This window comes from Halyomorpha halys, unplaced genomic scaffold, assembly GCF_000696795.3.
Source record: "Halyomorpha halys isolate HHAL.00 unplaced genomic scaffold, Hhal_1.1 Scaffold168.1, whole genome shotgun sequence".
In the NCBI taxonomy this organism is placed as follows: Eukaryota; Metazoa; Arthropoda; class Insecta; order Hemiptera; family Pentatomidae; genus Halyomorpha; species Halyomorpha halys.
The window spans coordinates 751,529-773,062 of NW_027111025.1; the positions used below are offsets into that span (position 1 = coordinate 751,529).

At 31.4% G+C, this 21,534-nt stretch overlaps 1 protein-coding gene across 3 annotated transcripts in view; it reads left to right on the top strand.

Annotated features, from left to right (window-relative positions):
* The window catches only part of LOC106678912 (metal transporter uex), a 235,577-nt gene that overhangs the window by 128,630 nt on the left and 85,413 nt on the right, over positions 1–21,534 (top strand). The gene's annotated exons all lie outside the window — the stretch shown is intronic.

Below are 21,534 nucleotides of genomic sequence, written 5' to 3' on the forward strand. Positions count from 1 at the left end.
TATAATAAGAAAAATTAAAGGTTGTAAATAGTAAATGAAAAGGGTAATAGTAACAGATAGATAAGAGAAGAAATATTAAAGAAAGTACAAATAAAGAGATGAAAAAAAAAAAAAAAAATACAAATCAAATTATGAGACAGAATGCATACCTGTTTTGACGGCAGTCAAAGACAAAGTGATGGTTTGTATTGGGAGGAGTGGGGATGGCAGTTTAAGTATTTAAATTAGGTGAACAATAAATGGTAATATACATAATAGGGGGAGAAGAAACATTAATTAAAAAAAAAAAAAAACAGATAGAAAAACAAAGGAAAAGTAAATTATAAAATAATGGGATACAGTGTGTGTAAGTGATTAAGAAACAAAATATACCAAATGAGTGGGGATACAGAAAAGTGTAAAATATAATAGAAAATTAATAATAAAGTAATTTCATTTAACGAAACTTTTTTTTTTTCTTGAGCAGGTTCGTTCGCTTTTGTGAGACTTGGTTATTTAGATTCAGGGGACCTTCAAACTTTTATTTCCATCGAAAGCTCAGGTTCAATTTTTTTCACAATCGGAAAACTGATGCATGCAACTTCTCAAGTTCGTCTTGACTCTACAGCATGGCAGCTAAATTAGAATAATGCGGCTAACGCTGCTCCAATGAAGTTTTTCCGTGTTGAAGGTTTAATAATAATTATAATTGTTTTGATAACTCGCAAATCTTTATACTTAATGCACTAAATAATAGTGCTTCTTAGCCTCATTAGGTTACATTCGTAGAGGATAATATTATATACTAGGTAAAACAACAATAATAGAAAAGTAGAATAAAAAACAAATAAAAATAATTATGATGACCATAATCAGTTAGCAAATAATTCTATATAAATAAAAATGTAACGTTTGTTATTTATCTAAAATCTTGGAAAGTTCTAAACCGATTTTTTTTTTTAATAACTTATTTATTGTTATTCGCAACTGTATAAAAATAAATACATCAAGTAAATTTGCTGTAGGTGATATATGGACATGAAACAAAAATGTGGAAAATCTACCTTGATAGAACTCCAATTACATTTTTAAAGGAGATCTCGAGGCTATATTCTTGTCAGACGCCTAGGACCATTATTAGGTAATGAAGAAGCCAGGTTAGAAACAAGTGGATTTGGGTTGTTGGGAAGGTTATCATGGAAGGAATGGTATCTGCTTCTGGCCAAATCGGCAACATATGGGACATTGAGGTCCTGATGGATGACTTGATTTGTGACAAAGTAAGGAGCATTAAGGATTCTACGAAGGATTTTGGACTGTAAGGATTGGAGTGCTTTTTCTTAAAACAATTTTTTTTTTTCCCGCAAATCTCAACTCCGTATGTCCAGATAGGCCTTATAATAGTCATGTAGATCAGTATTTTGTAATGGATTGGCATTTTAGACAGTTTTTCTTGTAAATTTTGTAATAGTCGGATCCAAACCGATTTATACACTATTTTGTTTTTTCAAAATGTTTGGTATTTTCCTAGCTATTAAAATGCTGAATTTATCTAGTAGAAAAAAAAAAATTAAAAATTAATAGCTCATAACTGAAAATCTATATTTGTTTCTCATGTAATGTATATGAGAACATATATTAGGTAATCCCATTATCTACTGTCCTGTACGAATGTAACCCCATTAGCACTATTTTTAGTGCATTAAGTATAAATATATGCAAGCAAGGCCATTATAATTATTGCTGAACCTTTAACCCGGAAAATAGCTCATTGGAGTGGTATTACCCGGATTATTCTACTTTAGCTGTCATGCTGTAGAGTCTGGACGAACTTGGGAAGTTGGTTCGACTGTTTTAAGTTCTGTCTTTATTATTTATTTATTTCCAGTGCTCAAAACCATTTAAGTATTTAAAAAGATTTATCTAATTATTACAGTAAAATTATTAATTTTTTATTTTTCAATACATTTGTAGTTTAGTTTGTTCCACAAGCATTGATGTAATCTTCCTACCTCTGTTACGGTCTATCCGTTGGATCAGTATTTTTAGAAGGTTACCTATAGAAGATCATTTTTCCTCATTCTTGATTTTGTTTTAGGAAACTTAGCACAATTTAATTGGGTACGTAGAAAAATGTTTGATGTTTTAAAACACTCCATGGCTTTATCTTAGGACCTTCGATATTATTGATGTTGCAAAAAAAAATATGGTGTAGTTAAATTTTATAATTTTGGCTCAGTACTTGTTTTGATGTTAATTGGTCCTTTGGACATACGGATGAGCTTAGGGCTTCACTAAACCATCAAATTCCTCCCGTATCCAATCCGTACTCATACCGTCATAAACCCATCCATAAAGAACTCAACGTTTCATTAATTTTTGATTTGGCCCTGAATCTTCTTTTTTTTTAATAAGATTTAAAAACTTACCAACCCAAACACATTAGTTCTTAATCTATATTCCGTGATGATCCTGATAAGTCTCCTAGGCCTCTGAAAAGAAGATGGCTAAGGAATTTCTAATTGAAAGCAATGATTGAATTACCACCTTTCGGTTGTCCCTTTCCAAGATTATCGTGTTTCTTTTTACATTTATCACATTTAATTTTTGTATTTTTTTATAGTAAGTTGTGAATTTAAATTAATAAATTTAAAAAAAAAAGTTAATTGGTCAGTTGGTTTGCATTTCCTTTGCCAGATTATATTTATTATCGCTTCTATTCTATTATTAGTTCTAGTCTTTTTGAAATTGTTAGAGGTATTATACCATTTGTAATCATTCTCAAAAAATATTTTAGCAACTTAAATTTTCTTATATCTGAATTCCTAGTTATTTATTATTTATTCATTTTTTTTTTTGTTTAGCATAATAGTACAGATCCCTCCCGTAAATAAAATTCATCAAACGAGTTTTGTAGACGGAGCCTTTATCAATTAAACGACTTTGTTTCAGCACTTTTTTTATTACCTTTTATATCTTTCTGTTGTTGCATTTTTATACTAATGCGTTGCTATGCAGTTCAACGGAGATGGAATCTGAAAACCGTGTCAGCAGTATCAGCCCAGTGCGTATTAGTCGCGCCTTATATTTTGCTGAGTTATCTTTTTGGCTATCGATTCTGATATCTGCTTACTGTTGGATGTTTGAATTGACTAAATTGTAGATATATTTTATTGTTCAGTTTTATAATAACACCTCTTGTCTTCAATTAGAAATTAAAAAAGAAAATCATTTTTCGTTTTATATTTGAGTTTTTATTTTCATTTCATTTTTTTGACTTTGTTTTGAACCCTGAGTTCATTACATACCATCAGAGATAGAGAAATACTTTATTCATACATGCTGGCCAAATACATCAGATTGCTACATTACATAGCATACTAATCAATCCGTGATCGGACATATATAAATTACACATATTTACATGATATAATAAAAAGAAAGAAAACAGTTTTTTTTTCCAGTTTCCTTTTACGATCAACTCCAGTCCACGCACTAAATACAAATATTTCAATTCATTCCTTTTTTTCTTTCCCTTTCTTGTTTCTTCCATTTCACAATTTTTATCGACAAATTCGCTCTCCCGAATTCACCCTCTCAGATCCTCTCCAGTGACCCTTTAAACCTTTAGACCGCAATGTGAGATCTAACCAGTTATAATAGTCACATCAGTGGATCACTTTACAGAAAAACGAACAAATAAATACATTTTACCAAAACAAAACTAAGACATAGATTTAAAGGAAAATATAATTTAAAGTTGGTCAAAAGAAATTGATAAATAAGTTTTAAAAAAATAAATAAATAAAAATAATAATAATAAAATAATTTAATGAATAAAAAGTTAAAACACACAAATCGACAGGTCCACGTACTAAAATAAATAAAACAATGAATATTTTCAGAGCTAATTCCCATGCAGGTGATGGTGTATGATCCTCAGGGAGTACAAAATAATATTTTCCGCCTTATATAATATTATATAACTATCTAGGTTGTCGTTACTAAAGATTGGTTGGTTGGTAGTTTAGAAACTAAGGCTTAAAACCTACCGGTCATCAACGTCTGTATGTTATATAACTTATTTATATATTTAAGTACATATATAAGAAAAATAAAAAAATAAAAAATAGAATAAAAAGATAAATCAATAGATACAAAAAAGTATATATAGGTGTAATATAATACATATTTACAAGCAGTCCTTGTTTCTTCAGAAAATAAATAATCATATTTGAATATTTTTCTCCATTTCCCAAAGCCTCTGATACATTTGAAAGTATGCCCAGTTCATTTATTGTTCTAGCTTAAAAACACAATCTTCGAAGATAGGATTTAATGTTTGTCTTTTAAAAGTCAGTGGGTACCCTTAATTGGAAAGTGCATGATTCTGACTAAATCACCTCCTTGCCCAACCGTTAGCCTAGTAACAGTTATCCTTATAAAGTGCTGCACCCTTGCTGTAGTGGTACAGATTTATTTTATTTTTCTTAATTTGGTTTTTATTACGTAAAATCCCATCCCTACAAAAGACGTAAAGTTTTCTTTAAAACTTAAATAATAACTTGTAACCAGAGCTGGGTTATGAACCATTTGTAACTGAAAATTGTATCCCTGACAATAAAATCATAGTGTTATTCATAACTTATTTTTGCCCAGTCCTGTTTATGTTTGATTGTTTTTGTTACTTTCCAATACCACACGAAGCGTTGCCTGTTACCATGGCTGGACCAGTTCCAATATAAACTGAAATAGATCCATCTCTCAGAGTTTATATTAACGCAAATAGTTTCTAAAATTAAAATTCGCCCTCTTAATGAGGATGGATTTGACAGAACGTCCCGAAGAGAACACGGGGCAGGTTTCCGTGTTGTAGGATTCTTGGATGGGTTCCCACTGGTACGTCCCGACCGCTTCCAGTCCAGGTCTGCTGCTCTCAGCTTATAACAGATTAAATTTAGAATTTCATTATTTTTAATTATTCTAATAAAAATAACTTAAAATTTAGGATTAGATTCGAAAACTGCAGTGGTTTATAGATGTATTATCTTCAACATCTCGGATAATACGTTATTATACGTTTTTTTGGATAGTGTCCTACACGGCTTATTTGATAATAATCCCCTGATTTTTCATTATAATTTTATTTTTTATAAATTGCTTTTATCAGTAGTATCAAACTACGCCTTTAATTTTTTGCATGTCACCATTATTGTTTTGGCATGACGTCATTTCGACATAAACGTACGCTAGACTTATCTACTTACTACTAGTTTTAATTTATTTCGTTTTTTAAGCTTTCCTTGTCATTTTAGCAGATATCTATTTGAGTTAGATTCCTTATCCTTCTTGTGCAGTACCTAATTACAAAAATACTACTTTAAAGACTCTAAAAAAAGTTGTGTATCCAAGTGCCAAAAGATGTCAAAACCAGAAAAATTTGATTAAAACTGCCTAGAAGCGATCCAAAATTATTATTCAATCTAAATTATATAATATATTTTTGAAGATCATTTCGATGTAAGTATCATGTAATAAACAAATTGTAAGTTCATTAGAGGTTTATTTATTCTGAAAGACTACTTACTGAATTAATTCTAGGCAAATTTATGTTTTCTGCTTTCATGAAACCGTATTCCATAGTTGTTTTTTTTTAAAAATAATGAAAATAATAATTATAAAAAAATACATAAAAATTAAAAAAAAAAAAAAAGCTATAAAGTGTAAATCGCTGAATCAGTGTTGTTTGTTTATGTCTAAGTGACGTCATATATAAAACCATCATAGTGAATAACATTTTCCTTCTATTGGTACATAAATTAAAAATCTTATCGTTTTTAAAATTAAGATAAAAAATTAATCCTGTACTATAATAATTTAAACATATATGATTAGGTTTCTTGATTGACTGTCAATAATATTAATATTATTTCAATTTTTTTTTCTATGTCGTCAAATACCTTATTTTCTATTCTTAAAAAAAGAATCTTTCTTTCTCTTCTTTGCTTATGGTGTTATTCAGAGTGGAGCCTTAGTCGTAACGTTTCCACTCATTACTTTGTATGGTCTTATTTTTTATATGGACAATGTTTATATGATAGTTCTGGGGCTGCCAACCACTATTTCTCTTTTGGTATAATTTTTATTAACTTTTTAGCTTATATGCATACATGTCCAAATCAGCGCGGTTGACTTCTTCAACTTGAGTTCCGCAGTTAAACATATTTGACAGAAAACATCTAGAGGACCTAATCCCTTGACTGACAGGGGCAGCGCTAGCAGCGTGCCAAAGCGCTTTTCTACCTACCCTGAGGTTGCTAGTTTGAGTCTGGCCCCACCCGGGATTTTTACAAGCATAAAATTATTCAAAAATCACTCACAACCTCCCACTTGGGCATTTGTGAGGCCCGTTAGCCAATGGGTGGCACTCATAAAAAATATGCGTGTAAGTGACGAACCCACCCTACGAATAAAACACGCCAAGAAACGCGCGCGCGATGGATTTCCTAATAAATGGAGCGAGGACTTAGTCTTCCGTGGTTTGTCGCCCATAATCCCTTGACGGACATTCAACCCTCTAATTATTTTTATTTTATAATATTCTTGTAAAGGACTAGTTATTCTGCTTAATTCGCTAAAATAATTGGTATCTATTGCGCTTGAAATAAACGTAGAAGATTCATTAAGAAATGTCTAATGTAGGTAATTAAAAATTAATAAATCTGTACCGCTACAACCCATGAAGGGTTAGGAGTGCATCCCTTTGTAATGTTATTAGACCAACGGTTGTGGAACGAGGTGATTTGGTCAGTATCATGCTTGCCCGCCAGATTATTATCCACTTTATGGGGCTGGGTGGACCCCGAATTGCTCCCGAACCCACTGAGCTGTCTCACGGCTACAGTGAAACAGAAAATGATTAACTGCCACAACCGGAGTCTAACCCGAGTTCTTGGAGTTTGTAGCAAAGTACTTTACCATTGAGCTACCTATTCCCTTTAATTTTTTTAATTTTATGAAGCCATTTAAAGATTAAGTACAAATTTGATTAAGAAGAAGATAAATAGATGACAATTTCGGTTTTAGAGGTATTAATATTGATGATATTTTTCCCGCTACAGGAAACCGATATTGCAAATAAAGCGTATCTGTGCTGTGTCTGCTGTCTGATTTTTTTTTCCTTAAATAGATTATGAATGGCAAGCAATATTAGTTCCTTCGTGTTTTCCTTGTATAGTTTTTGTTCTGAAGTAAATATTTTTAAAAATATTATTGAACATTATTTAATTGTATTACTAGGTTTAGTTTGTCCCAGATCTTATCTAATATATAAAAATTAATATTTGTTGATACTTTATGCACCGCCATACCGTTCATCCGATTGTCATGGGACGTTTTGTTAAATGTTCTGGATTTTCCCGAGAAGGTTATTGGCTATTCCCATTTCTTAAAAAAAAGTTATTTCAAAATTAAGTATTTTTTTTGGCGCGTAGCTCAGAAAGTATACATGGTTATTATATGTCAATAGGTTTGTCTCTTTCTAAAGAGTAAGAAAAAAAAATATTACTGATTTAAAATTAAAAAAAAAATTGTTTTAAGAAAAAGCAATCCAGTCCTTACAGTCCAAAATCTTTAATGCTTCTTACTTTGTCACGAATCAAGTCATCCATCAGGACCTCAATGTCTCATATACCAACAGATACCAATCCTTCCATAATAAACTTCCCAACCACCCAAATCCATCTAACCTGGCTTCTCCTTCATTACCTAATAATCCTCCTAGGCGTCTGAAAAGAAGATGGCCTCGAGATCTTCTCCTCTAGAAATGTTATTGGGATTCAATCAATAGTTAGATTCTCCACATGTTTGTATCATGTTTTTATGTCACCTACAGCAAATTTAATTGGTGTTTATATTTTTATACAGTTGTAAATTACAATAAGGAAATTATATATATATATATATATATAAAAAAAGAAAACAAGAAAAAGCGTATTATTGCGTCATCTGAAAGCTTTAAATGCCATTTTTCAAAGACATTTTTGAACTTATATTTTTTCTTCTAGTGTCCATTGTTAATAGAATTGTTTATAACTCCTTTACTGTTTATCTAATTCCTAAGCTAATACAATTGCTAGAAAGCCAAATGTTAGCTCTTTTTACTTATATTACTGTCATTAAGATTCAAAAAGGGTGAAATATTTATTCCAAATTAAGAAAATCTTATATCTTTTTAAACGCTTTGTTTTATATGTTGGGTCCTAATTTATTTAATTACATTATATTTGTGCTCTTTGGTGCAGTTAGGGCTCTATTAACTACACCAAAGAGCACAAATATACTACCATTCCAAAATTTCGTGTGAACTATTGAATGAACGTGAAGTTTCTATTTTTGTACTATTTTGTTATTCACAGGTATAAACTAAATACAATAACCGATAAATTAAATCATTAATCCCATTTGTAAATAACAAAATATATTAATTAATATCAAATTTTGATTTGTTGTCAATTAATCTATCTACATCCCCAAATCTAGCAGTTAACAAATTACTACCGGATCTGCTAGTCATTATTAGTGTTTAACTTCTATAGGTTTTATGATTTCCACCAAGATTTTAAATAACTATCTATACCGTTAAACTATTAAATTATTTTCTAATGAATTCATAGGTCTCCATCTATCTTACCTCATCGCCTAACGATTACTAAAATAAAATTACAAGCAATTGAATAATAATGGAATTAAATGAAATTGGCCATAGATCTTTATTAAGAGGCTTAGTGTGGCGCTTCACCTCCTGTAGGGCTTATCCTCACCTGATGAAAAATAAGGTTTCTATTACAGCCGGGCTATAACCTGGACTCTGTTGTTAAAAGGCCCAGGCTGAGGCAGATCTAGAAATTGTCCTTAAGAGAGACGCAAACAAAAAACTTTTTTAAAAAATTTATTTAATGTTATTTACAACTATAAAATAATAAATAGAATAAGTAATTATGTTGTATGTTTCATATACCCTTGAAAATCTTGGGAAGGAACCACTCATTGGTGGTCCAAGCATTAATTTAAATTAGAAGGTCCAGAGGCCATCTTCTTTTCAGACGCCTCGGAGGATTATCAGGGATTGTTAAGGATGAGAAATTAAGAAGGGGTTAGGATGGGTAAGGAGTTTGGAATGAAATCTATTTTGGGTCAAATCTGCTACGAATGGGATGTTAAGGTCTTTGTGAATGAGTTTATTTGTAACGTAATAAGGAGCATCAAGGATTTTATTATTAGGATATTGGATTGTAAGGATTGGATGCGGGAAGAATTTGATGGTTTGGTAGAGCTCCAGAGTTCAATTCCATATGTCCAAATTGGTCTGATTATCGTAGTGTATAGTAATTTTTTGTAGTGAATGGGAAGTTTAGAGCGTTTGTGAAGTAAGTGTTGTAGCAATTGGAATCTACGAGCAGTTTCTTGTCGTTTCAGTCCTGTGTGTGGATTCCAATTAAGTCTCTTGTCAAGATGGAGTCCTAAGTATCGAATCTGTTCAACAGGCGTGGAGTATTTAGAAAGGATACTGTAGGACAGGAAGGTAGAGGTTTACGACAGAGAGTAAAGGTGATCTGATGGGATTTAAAAAAAACAAACTATTTTTTAGTTATCCTCTTTTTTCAACTTCACTTTCTTTCCAACTAAAATGAAGACAGTTCATACTATTGTGTTATCTGTGATTCGAACCAAGCTTAAGGATGCTATGTCCAGAAAAATTGAAAATATGTTTCGGGGTCAAGTGCATAGAAACCTAATACAGTAAGGTTAGTGCAAACTACGACTTATTACTGCTAAAAGATACAAAATTTATTTAAAAGTTAGCTTTATTTAGGATAAAAATAGGGGTATTCTTGACATTGTGTTAAATGTAAAAAGTTTTAACAGGCTGTGTTATAAGTATAGGATTGTGAAAAGCCGAATTAAAGATCCATCTTTTATGTTAAGTGTAGAGGAACTCCTTGCGGATTTTCTGGGTATCTTGGTAGGTATTCTTCGAAAACTTATGTTCTAAAAACATCAAAAACGAAAGCAATACAAACTACGAGTTCCTAATTTACCAAAATGGCGGCAGACAAAACGGTGTGAAGCTCAAATGATCTGCCTCGTGACGTCCTATTTAGCAGGCCTATTAACACACTCAGTCATGTTATAAGTTATATCATTTTAACATGCTAAAATTAGGAAATATTTTAATATTTAGCATGTTGAACTAATGGTCATGATTATCCCTAATATGAAATTATTGTTATTATTATAATTAATTAAAATTTTTACTTACGTTAAGGGGAACACATTGAAACGTTTCGATACTCCGTAGTATAGAAACTTCCTGATCGATATCTGCGATACCATTATTATTACTTTCTTATCGTTACTGTCGGAGTATCATTACTTTTCATCTTGATTACTATCGGTTATCGATACTCAGTTTAAAGTATCGTATTGAAAGGAATATCGAAACTTTGGTGCACTAGTCAAAGTCACTGCATATCAATAGAACAAGTAAATAGCAAATGATCTAAAGCGACATTTATAGTTTTGTTTTTTTAAATTTATTTGGAAAATTATATGAATTGTTTTATAATTATTTGAACCAAGTAGAAAATTCACTGTTCTCAAACGGGTTCAAACCTGGCTGTAGCAGATAATAATTTATTCTGTTACTATATCAACCGTGAATACTGTGAGTCAATCCGGTTGGTTGGGAATCCTTTCGGGTCCACCTAGCACAGGAAAGTAGGTAATCATTTAAATACAGCTAAAAAATGTGAAACTCTAGATCAGTGTGTTCCTCACATAATTATTCTGCCTCAAAACTTTCAGAGCATTCTCTTTCATTTAACCATTCCTTTAATTTGATAATACATCTATACTTGCCATAGTTCGTGATCACGACAAAAGGCTCATCTCTGAAACTTTCCATATCCAACTCGAACTTTCCTCCGTCAATTTAAATACCGACAAACGGAACTTATCGTTAACATATTTCCAAATAGTTAATTTATTAAAACGTAACAATGATCTTCATTTTTTTTCTAACATTTTTTAAATTATTTACCGTCGCTCTCTTATATGGTTCCTCCTTAATAATATTTTAACATTCTTATTTTTACTCCTCCATGTTTCTTGTAACGTATTCTTCGGAATCCATTATTACGTATTAATTAATCTTCCGGTAGTTTCGTAATCTCTTTTAACATACTTTTTTACTCCGAATCTTGCCACACGCGCCGCTGTCGTTTACTTGGATGCCTATGTCTTATGTTTGTTCTCTTTTTCTTATCTTTCCGTTACCCCTTTCTCTATTCATTTCTTATTTTTCCTTACCCACGTTATTAGTTTTGTCCACTAAATATATATTATTATTGTCTTATTTTCTAATTACTTCTTTGTCTTACTTTACTTTGTATTTTGTTTCTTTATTCTTCTTTTTTTTTACTTACATATTACATTAGTTACATTGTTTTCTTCCCATAACTTTAATTTTTAAATTATTTTTATTAAATTAAAATATTCATATTTCCTTGTTTGTTTGCATTATATCAATTTATTTTTTTATTTCATCAATTGTGTTATTTTACTTACATTATTAATTTCCTATATATTCGTTTTATTTCCACTTCTTTCATCACTTTATTTTTATCTATATTCATTCTGTACAATTATTTACTTTAATATATAAGAAGATGGTCAGGGTTGCGGTCAAAAGAGAAACAAAAATAGTTTGCAACTTTGCGGGCTTCATCAGGGTTGTTCATAGGTAAAAGTTGAACAGAAGCGGGGCGAAACGTCGGAAAATAAATCGTTGTAAACTATTTTTGTTTCTCTTTTGACCGCAACCCTGATCATCTTCTTATATATAAATTTTTACGGTCAACTATATATACATATATATTTACTTTAATCTTTCTATATTTCCTTTATTCATTGCTCGTTATCTTGTTTTTTGTTCTTACCCCTGATGAAGGCTAGAAATTCCAGCCGAAACGTTGGCATTGATAAATAAGTTTTTTAACTTAATTTGTGTTATTCTCTGACCGCATCCCAACTATCTTCTCATCTGGATCAGTGCTGAATGTTTATGACTAAATGACGTCAATTATAAATCCATCATGGTGGCTATAGTTTTTGTTTTTGTTTGTACACAGATTAAAAATCTTAATCTTTAAAACTAATCATGTCATTAAATACCCTATTATAGAAGGTTAAGACTTTTCTTTACTAAAAATAATAAGCTATTCGGCTGCTATGATTTGTCCTACTTTTGGCAGGAATGTGATCTTATTATCAGCAGATGGGTTGGCCAATGGCCGGTCACCCCTGTTTGTTTTCAAAAAACTCATCCATCACGGTTTGTTGAATGTTGGGATCCTTGGAATATTGCCACAAAATGCGAGGGTGAAGTTTGAGCCAATTGTCAGTTACTTCGTGTAAAAATGTGATCCATGGTTTACCTATATTTAACCCTTAAACCCCTTCTAAAGTTGTTTATGCCTTCCTGGTTGGAAATAGAACGTGTAAACGTTGTTAAAACAACCATTTGATGTCCTTTCTGTTAAACGTTTCTAAACTGTAGTAGAGCATCTATGGTACAGAACGTGCTGTATAACAATACCACAGTTACACGTACAAAAATACGGTGCGGTGCCTTACTAACCCACTCACCTCCCCAAGTTTTGTGTAGATTGGTGAGCTCGTGTTGAAGTTATTGCTATTTTTATAATTTTCGAGGGCGAAAATTATGAACATAATATTTTTATTTTTCTCTTGCTATAAAAGTTCGTTTTTTAACGAACGATCAGTAAAACCATGGTTAACATCCTACCGCAACAGTCGCAGGGAGGAAGTTGCTCTAACCCGCTTGAGAATAGGTCATACTCTCCTCACGCACTCTCCCCTCATCAGAAAACTGCCACCCCCAAAGTGCACATATTGTCAGTCCATTCTTACGATTAGACATATTTTCGAAGAATGTACACACTATTTGCCAATAATAAACAAGATAGGACTGACCCCAAATTTATCAGAAGCTCTCACAGATGAGGTAGCTAAAATTACATTAGTGTTTGAATTTTTAAAAGCACATCGCCTTCTTTATAAATTATAACTCCTCTTCGATTTTAATTTATTATTATTATAATTTTTTATTTATTTTTTTATCATTTTTTTTTTTACTTTTATCATGCCATAGGCGTTGGCGTCTCTTACATTTCCAATCCATGATTGCTAAATAAAAAACTTAGTACTTTCAATCGGTTTTATAATTTCCTGTGAGATTTACGAAATAATTTAGGTATTTATATAATTTATTTTGTTTTATTTTCTAATTTTGTATGTTTTGTCTTGTTACAGGTTTGTGTTTGATTTCTTTGGTTCTGAATGTATATTAAGAAAAAGACCTATTTACGATTCACTACTTCTGTAATGATCAGTATTCGGTAAGTGGAAATTAACTATTCCCTTAATCAGTATTGTGGTTTTATTTCTGTTGTAATTCTTATTTGACTCCTATCATCTCATAAAATACCCGAATATTAAAAATATGAAGAGTATAATATTTATTTCTTCAATTATGCAGCTATATGTACTGTTGAGTTATTAAATGGTGCCTAATAGCGAAAATGCGGATTACTTTGGTCCTTGTTTTACAAATTTTAAAATCAGATTCTAATAAATTCGCCTTTTATTCTATTTCTGAGCTATAATAACCTTCGACTGTTACAATTATAATTTATAACTATGACTTTTTATTTATTTATTTTTATAGTGGGTTCTACCTGGTTTTCTTGATTTTATTTTAGCTTATTATTTAGAATTCTGATCTACAGTGACCGAAAAAAGTATTTTCACACCAGGTTTTTTGTTTTGTTAAATTATGAATTTATGCAATAAAAAAAAAAAAACCTATTACTTCAAAAATAAAAAGTATATTTATAACTTAATAATTATAAATAAAATTCAAATGAAAACCTTCCTTCATAAAAAAAAAACTTAACATCAAATTTAAAAAAAATATTTGCATACCTAGCGTTTTATTATTACTTTTTTAAATTTAATATTTTGTATAAGAAGATGGCCTCGAGATCTTCTCCTCTAGAAATGTTATTGGAGTTCTATCAGTGGGTAGATTCTCTACATGTTTGTATCATGTCACTATGTCACCTACAGCAAATTTACTTGTTGTATATATGTGTATACAGTTGTAAATAACAATAAATAAATTATTTTAAAAAAATATATTTTGTATTAAGTCGGTGGCATCTATTTCCGCTTGTAAACGCCTCGGCATTGAGTGGACGAGGTTATTAATTAAATCCGTGTTAATTTTTACCCGTTCTTGCTGTAAAAGATCCTTGAGGTGGTGTCTTCTGGTTATTTGGTGTTTTCGAACATTTTTATCTAATATATGCCACAAATTTTCAATTAATTTAAGTCAGGAAAGTTTGGAGGGGTATGAAGTTGTTGGCGAATGTTAAATATTAACTATTCTTAAGTTTTGTTTGCTGTATGTTTCGGATCACTAACATACATAAAAAAATACCGATCCTAATTTAGCTAGAGTTACACTTGCTGCCATAGTAAGAGCCGGGAAGAAAAAAAGGCCGTTATCTCACCCCAATTTTTGGTTACTTTAATGAAAAATATGTATAAGTACTAGTAAAAATTGATGAGTCTGCCAAGTATAGGTAGGGGGAATAAAAAATGGCGGCTGTTTCAAAAACTTAAAAAACATTAATTTTTCATTCGGAGTTCTCTATATCTGAACAACACTAGAAAATCTAAGAGAACATTATTTAAAGAAGATTAAATTTGCTGAAATATTAGCCTTAAAAGAGCTATTTACGTCCAATAGTTCTCGAGATATAGCTTGTTAAAAAGCAAAATTTCTTAAAAATCTACTGAAAGATTAGTAGTTAATTTATTTTGAAAAATCTATATCTCAGGAACTATCTGACGTACAGATGTCTATTAGCAGTGAAATTATGAGCTAGTTATGGCATGTTGCTTTTAAAAAAGCTATATCTGGAAAACTATTTAACGTAAATAACTCTTTTAGGGCTCATATCTTAGCAAATTTGCTCATCTTTAAATGACGTTCTCTAAGGTTTTCTTGTGTAATTTCTACTTTTTAAGATATAAGTTCCAAATGAAAAATGAAATTTTTTTATCGCTTTCAAACAGCCGCCATTTATTATTCCCCCTACCTATACTTGGCAGACTCATCAATTTTGACTAGTAATTATACATAGCTTTCATTAAAGTAATCAAAAATTGGGGTGAGATAACTGCCTTTTTTCTCCTCTTGGGCTCTTGTACTAGGTACACTCCCACCTTCATGTTTTACAGTAATTTAGACGTTCTTTCTGCCGTCAGATTCAAATAAATTAAATTTATTCTCATCAGAGAATTATACGTTTTCCCTAAAACTGATGGGCTTGTTGATGTAATCCCTAGCAAATTATACCTTTTTTTTGTGATTGGTTTCACTGATTTAAGGATTCTTTCTCTTGCTATAAATTCCTTCAGAATTTAAAACATTTTTGATTGTAGTAATGCTCACACAGACCCCAGAATTCGATTCGACCATATTAGCTAGGACACCTGCACTAACTATTGGATTTTTTATCGCCTTAATTTTGATTTTTCTTTTCATCCTCTCATTTACTTTCTTTGGACGTCTGTTGCGCCGGTTATTTACAGTTGTGCCTCTTTCTTCAAATCTCTCAATTACGTATCTGACGGTAGAAAAATTAATACCTTACAAATCCGCTATTTTGCGATACGATTTACTTTGATTTCGAAAAAATATAATTTTTTCGCGAGTAGCAGCACTTAGTTCACTTGTTTTTGGCATTAGGATCGGTTAAATTAAAACGAACTTAATAAATTGAAATATTTTATAATACTGATAGAAAATATTAGGATTATACTCAAGCATACAAACAAGAGCAAGCAAATAAACATTGTGTGCAAATACTTTTGTCCTTGTGTTTATATTATGTTTAAATACATTTTTATTATGATCAATATTTTTAATTTAATTTATACTGTTTTTGACATTTTACTTTTTATTAAGGAACCTTAAACTATTTTATTATGATTTAAATTCATTATATAAAGAAAAGACAAGATGAGTAAATACTTTGTTCGGTAACTGTAGATTTTTTTAGTGTAAAGTATGTAACAAAGTTGATGTTTAATGTCTGTTATAAGTCAGTAAGGATAATCATAAAGGTCTTGAATATTGTTTTAAAGTTATCTTATACTGTCCGTATGTGATAATCCATTGTGGTGTTCTGTATTGTCTTACCATAGAAATCGTGTAATGTATTGAAGTATATGTGATTCAGAAGTTTTCTTTGTTTTTGTATGAGTTTTTTTAGCTGTATTTCACAAGTCACAAGGCATTACTTATTTTTCAATTTATAGCGCTTATGATGGCTTACGTGAGTGTATTGGATCGCTATCGTATGATTATGTGTCTTATTTGAAATAAGATGCATTAAACAATTTTGATTGTTTTGAGTTAAACATGGAGTACTACGAAATGTTCATGTTAAATATTAATCCTATTTTTTCTTTATGATAAATTTTTCTCACCCGTCTCAAAGTTGACATCTGACCGTGCAAGACGTTGCACCCGGGTCCTTTGTGATAGAGGAATGCAGGGCCCAGCATGGGAGCGAACAATAGTCCTTGCATGGTGCACTGCGCAGTTACATCGAGTTCTAAACCAGTTTGAAAAATAAATCATGTGTGTGAATTCTGTCATATACTTCCCTTTTGCTATTAGAATTCATATTTTTATTTACCTTTACGAATTGTGCGCTTGGAATATTTTAGTTTTAGTTGTATTATGGATTGGGTAACTACATTTTTCAACTCCCTCTTAGAATCTTAGTATCTATCAGTCCAGCAGCCAGTATGCAAAAAGTTTAATTATAAAAAAGTTGATATTGTGAAGTGTAACTAGAATCCATTGAGGAACTTAATAAATGTAGTGATTCAAACTAAGGAATTTTTAGTGATTCAATAGAGCACAAGAGCCCAAGAGGAGAAAAAAGGCAGTTATCTCACTCCAATTTTTTTTATTACTTCAATGAAAAATATTTATAATTACTAGTCAAAATTTATTTATTGCTATTTACAACAGTATAACATATATACAACAAATAAATTTGCTGTAGGTGACATAGTGACATGATACAAACATGTGAGAATCTACCCATTGATAGAACTCCACTAACATTTCTAGAGGAAAAGATCTCCAGGCCATCTTCTTTTCGGACGCCTAGGATTATTAGGTAATGAAGGAGAAGCCAGGTTAGAGACTTGGGTGGTTGGGGATTTGGGATTTGATAAAAAAGGGGGAGGATTTGGGTGGTTGGGGAGTTTATTATGGAAGGATTGGTATCTGGTTCTGGTCAAATCGTCAACATATGAGACATTGGATGACTTGATTTGTGACAAAATAAGGAGCATTAAGGATTTTACGAAGGATTTTAGACTGTAAGGATTGGATTCGGTAGGAATTTGATGGTTTAGTGGAGCCCCACGTACACATATAAATACGAGAAATGATATCTAATAAGTGCTCAACCCTTCTTTAGCCCTGAGATATTCTATGGTGAGTTTGTGTAGGTCCACTATGTGCGTCAAGTCGCAGGCGCCAATATGCACTTCAGTTTTGAGCGCGGAGGGTCTATAAGTGTGTTTATTAAATATTCTAAAGTTAACGTAATAATGTTAGTGTAATAAACCTGTCTTCAGAAGTATAAAGTTATCAATCCTACATCAATTAATTTAAATGTAAAAATTACCTAATCCGATCACTATAACCTTGTGTATAGCTACCCAATCCCAATCAACGTAATGCAAGATGTTGACGTTTTAAAAAAGAAATTTTTTTTGTTGAGAAATTGAGGTAAATAACCTCAAATTCACGTTTAGTACCACCGAAAATAAGTGCAAAACATCAAAACTTTCTATATAAAATCCATTTTTTAGCCCTATTGTTTGTACTATACATTGATGGAAGTTTTCCGCAGTAGTTGAAACGCTATGGATTCAGTTACTGGCTTTTTCTCAAGGTCTCTCTTCACGCTTTGCTGACTGTTGCCATTAACACAGCGTTTATTGCACTTCTCGATACGTAAATAGATATTCCTTCAGCTATAGCATTTATTGAATGATATTCAATGAATACTTACATTGATTTTAAAATTCTTACAAATCTAAAACTAAACGAAACGCGTTTACGATGTGAGTAAAATAAAAATTAAGAGTTATTTGGAGAATTAAAAACTAAATTTTTTCATAAAGAAACATTTCTTTATTCTTTCCTTTTAATTACATATTCGTAGTTTCTCTTCACGTTTTGAAATATTCACCCATTCTCAGGATATTATATAAAGATTACAACCCAACTCAATAACTGTCATAAATCCTTATTTTCTATTAAGTTATCAAACGTCAATAAAATCAATACTTAACATATCACTTAACAATGATATCTGTTTTTTCTTATATTACTTTTTGTAATATTCTAATTGTCCAAATATCTTACAAACAAATATCTTTAAGTTAATTTTTCCTTATTTCCCATTATATAATATCACAAGCCCAGAGAAGGACATTTTGTTTTGAGCTAATTCTCTGCATGGTTACTCCCATATTATTTCATATATCTCCTTCCAATATAATTCCTATCGAATATTTCCAGGAGATGAATTTATAAAAACAGATTTTAATAATGTAACTGGGATGAAGATTAAAATGTTTGAAAGTGGCCAATAGAAAGCGTTACAGAAATGTAGAATATATGTATATAGGAAAAGAAATGTTTTAATGTTAATATGAAATTATTATATAATTCTTTGTTAGTAAAAAAGTGGGTTTACCATTGTCCAAAATATTTTTTAATTAATATTTAATTATTTAAAAAAAAACACATTACAATGCAGCAACAATCGACAACCAGTTTCAATACTCATTGAGGTTCTATTAAGTAATATTTAAATTTTTTAAGGAATTAAATTATACACTTATTTCCTAGGAAAAAAAACAAAACATTTTTTTTTTCTGCTTAAACTATATTAAAAAATAATAGACTCTGAATTACATAATACATGTAAATTATAGTTATACAATTTGAGCAACGAGTAGTACAATTAAATAAACAGTTGTATAATTTGTAAAATGGCATTTGGTCGGCCGTTAGGCGCGGACAGGCAACATCCCTCTATTTCTTATAATTTTAATTTATTTAGGGTATCCATATAATATAGCTGTTTAGATTTTTATTTTTTTTTTATAGTAGGATATTTAAATTTTTTAATTATATTTATAGCTTCCATAATTCCGAATAATTTCGTTCGATCAACTTTGATTTTACCGATATTTGTTAGTTTGAGTTATTTTCATTTGAAAAGTGGATATTTACAATAATAAGGTCCTTCAATTATCTAATTGTGCTAAGATGGACAGGATGCAGTCCTCTCACGTACCCTGGTGCACAATGCGTCCTGCACTACCGTTGTCGTGGAATTACTTCACCTGCGGGGACCGTTAGTTGCCAACCTACATTGCTTTCTACCACGCCAACTTAGCAGCGTTAAAAACACTTATTGATTAATACTTTTAATTCTTCGAATAACTAATTATTATTTCATTAATTGTTCACATGGAATGACTATAATTTTATTTTATTATAGGTACTAAACTTTCCGAAAATATTTCTTTATTTTTAACCCAAAATCTATTCTTTCACTTCGCCTGTGACGGCAGATGGAAGGTTGGGATGTCGGGGGTGTTAAAGTGCCTCTACACGTTTGTCAAACAATGGCAAATTGACACCTGTGCAAGCGAGTGGATGGGTTATTTGGCTTGGCTGGTACAAGTTAGGCTGAATTTGTGGCTGACCTGTCGAGTGTCGGTTTTTTGGGCACAAATCAAAGGGCACTTGCTCTTTTAACTGTCGGCAACAGGGAATGGAACTTGATGAACTGTATTTTGATGTAATCGGCTATTGACTCCATATGTAATTCGCGATGCAATTGGCTATTTCTTATGAACCAAAGAGAATTAACTGCGATTCTTAGGACCTTATTTTGAAAAGATTGTAGTTTTTTCTTTTTCGTGAAGGATGCCGCTCCCCAGACTTCACAGCCGTACATCAGCAGTGGCCTGAGAATTGTTTTAAATATAAGAACAGTTGTTTCTGGTTTTAGTTTGGAATTTCTGTTTAGGATAGGTTATTGCTATCCTTGCATTATTATGTTAAGCCTTGCAATAAATGTTAAGCATGCTAACCTTGCATAGGTTTGAGTTAGTTTGATGTTGATATAGTGATTCCAGGTAAGGCGGCGATCTAGGTGAATTCCGAGGTATCTTACTGTTTCACTGGCAGGATTCCATTTCACATTTTTACCTTTAAGGATTAGATACGGATTCAATTATTAAATCTTGTTTCTTGTGGTTGTATATTTTCAAATTCTATCGAATCACTGTAAATACATTGTTTCAAATTATGTTAATTGTATTTAGCAGTTTATTTTTTATTTCACATAGCACAAATATATTTTTATAAAGACATTATATATCTAGGTTATTAAATTAAAAACTCAAGCGGTAGACAAAAAGATCCAATATTAGAGGTTCTTAATCCTCGTTATTTACCCCTGGATCACATGTTCGAGTCATGTTTGGCTGTGTGTGCTGAGTGTTCGTATTTCTCCTTCTCACTGTCGAAGTTAAGGTATCTTCTTTAGCCATGTAAAAGGGGGAACTCGAAAACATTGCGTGCGACTTTTTAACCGAGTTAAGTTGGTATTACACAGCCTACTGATCAGTTCAATAGACAGTATCATAAGGGTTGAGAGAGAATTAGTTGAGATTAGTCGAATACATTTTCCCCCTCTTTGACTCATAATAATAATAATAACTTTATTGGCATTATTATTGACAAAAGCCTCCCCCATAGGAAGAGATTTATAGTAGTTGGTTATAGCAGGATTGAAGAAAGGAAAGAAAAACATAGATAAATATACAAAAACATAAATAACAAAACAGAGTCCTCACAACCATACACGGAAAGGAAAAACATAAACTTAATATTCTTTATAACTTTTTTACACCTGGATTTGTCCCTCGCAACCAGTTAGTTCATCCCTCTACCTTCGATGTGGTTGCCCCCTTTTCCTGCTGCCCTCTCTCGGGATCCACTCCGTGCAAGCCTTGGTCCATCTATTCTGGCCAAGTGTCCAGCCCGGTTCCATTTCAATCGGTGGGTCTCAATCCTTGGACTTTTAATGTTTACTTCTTGAAGAATCTTTTAATTTTTTATTCTTTCTCGTTTCTTAATAAACATTAAACTCCGTAGAAGCTGCATTTGAATGCATTATGCATTAACATTCAGCCTCAGAACAAGGTTTTTTAATTAGCGTCCAGGTTCGAGTCCTATTGAGAACCGTGGGATACACACCTGGTCAAAACTTTAAGATCTAGCAATAG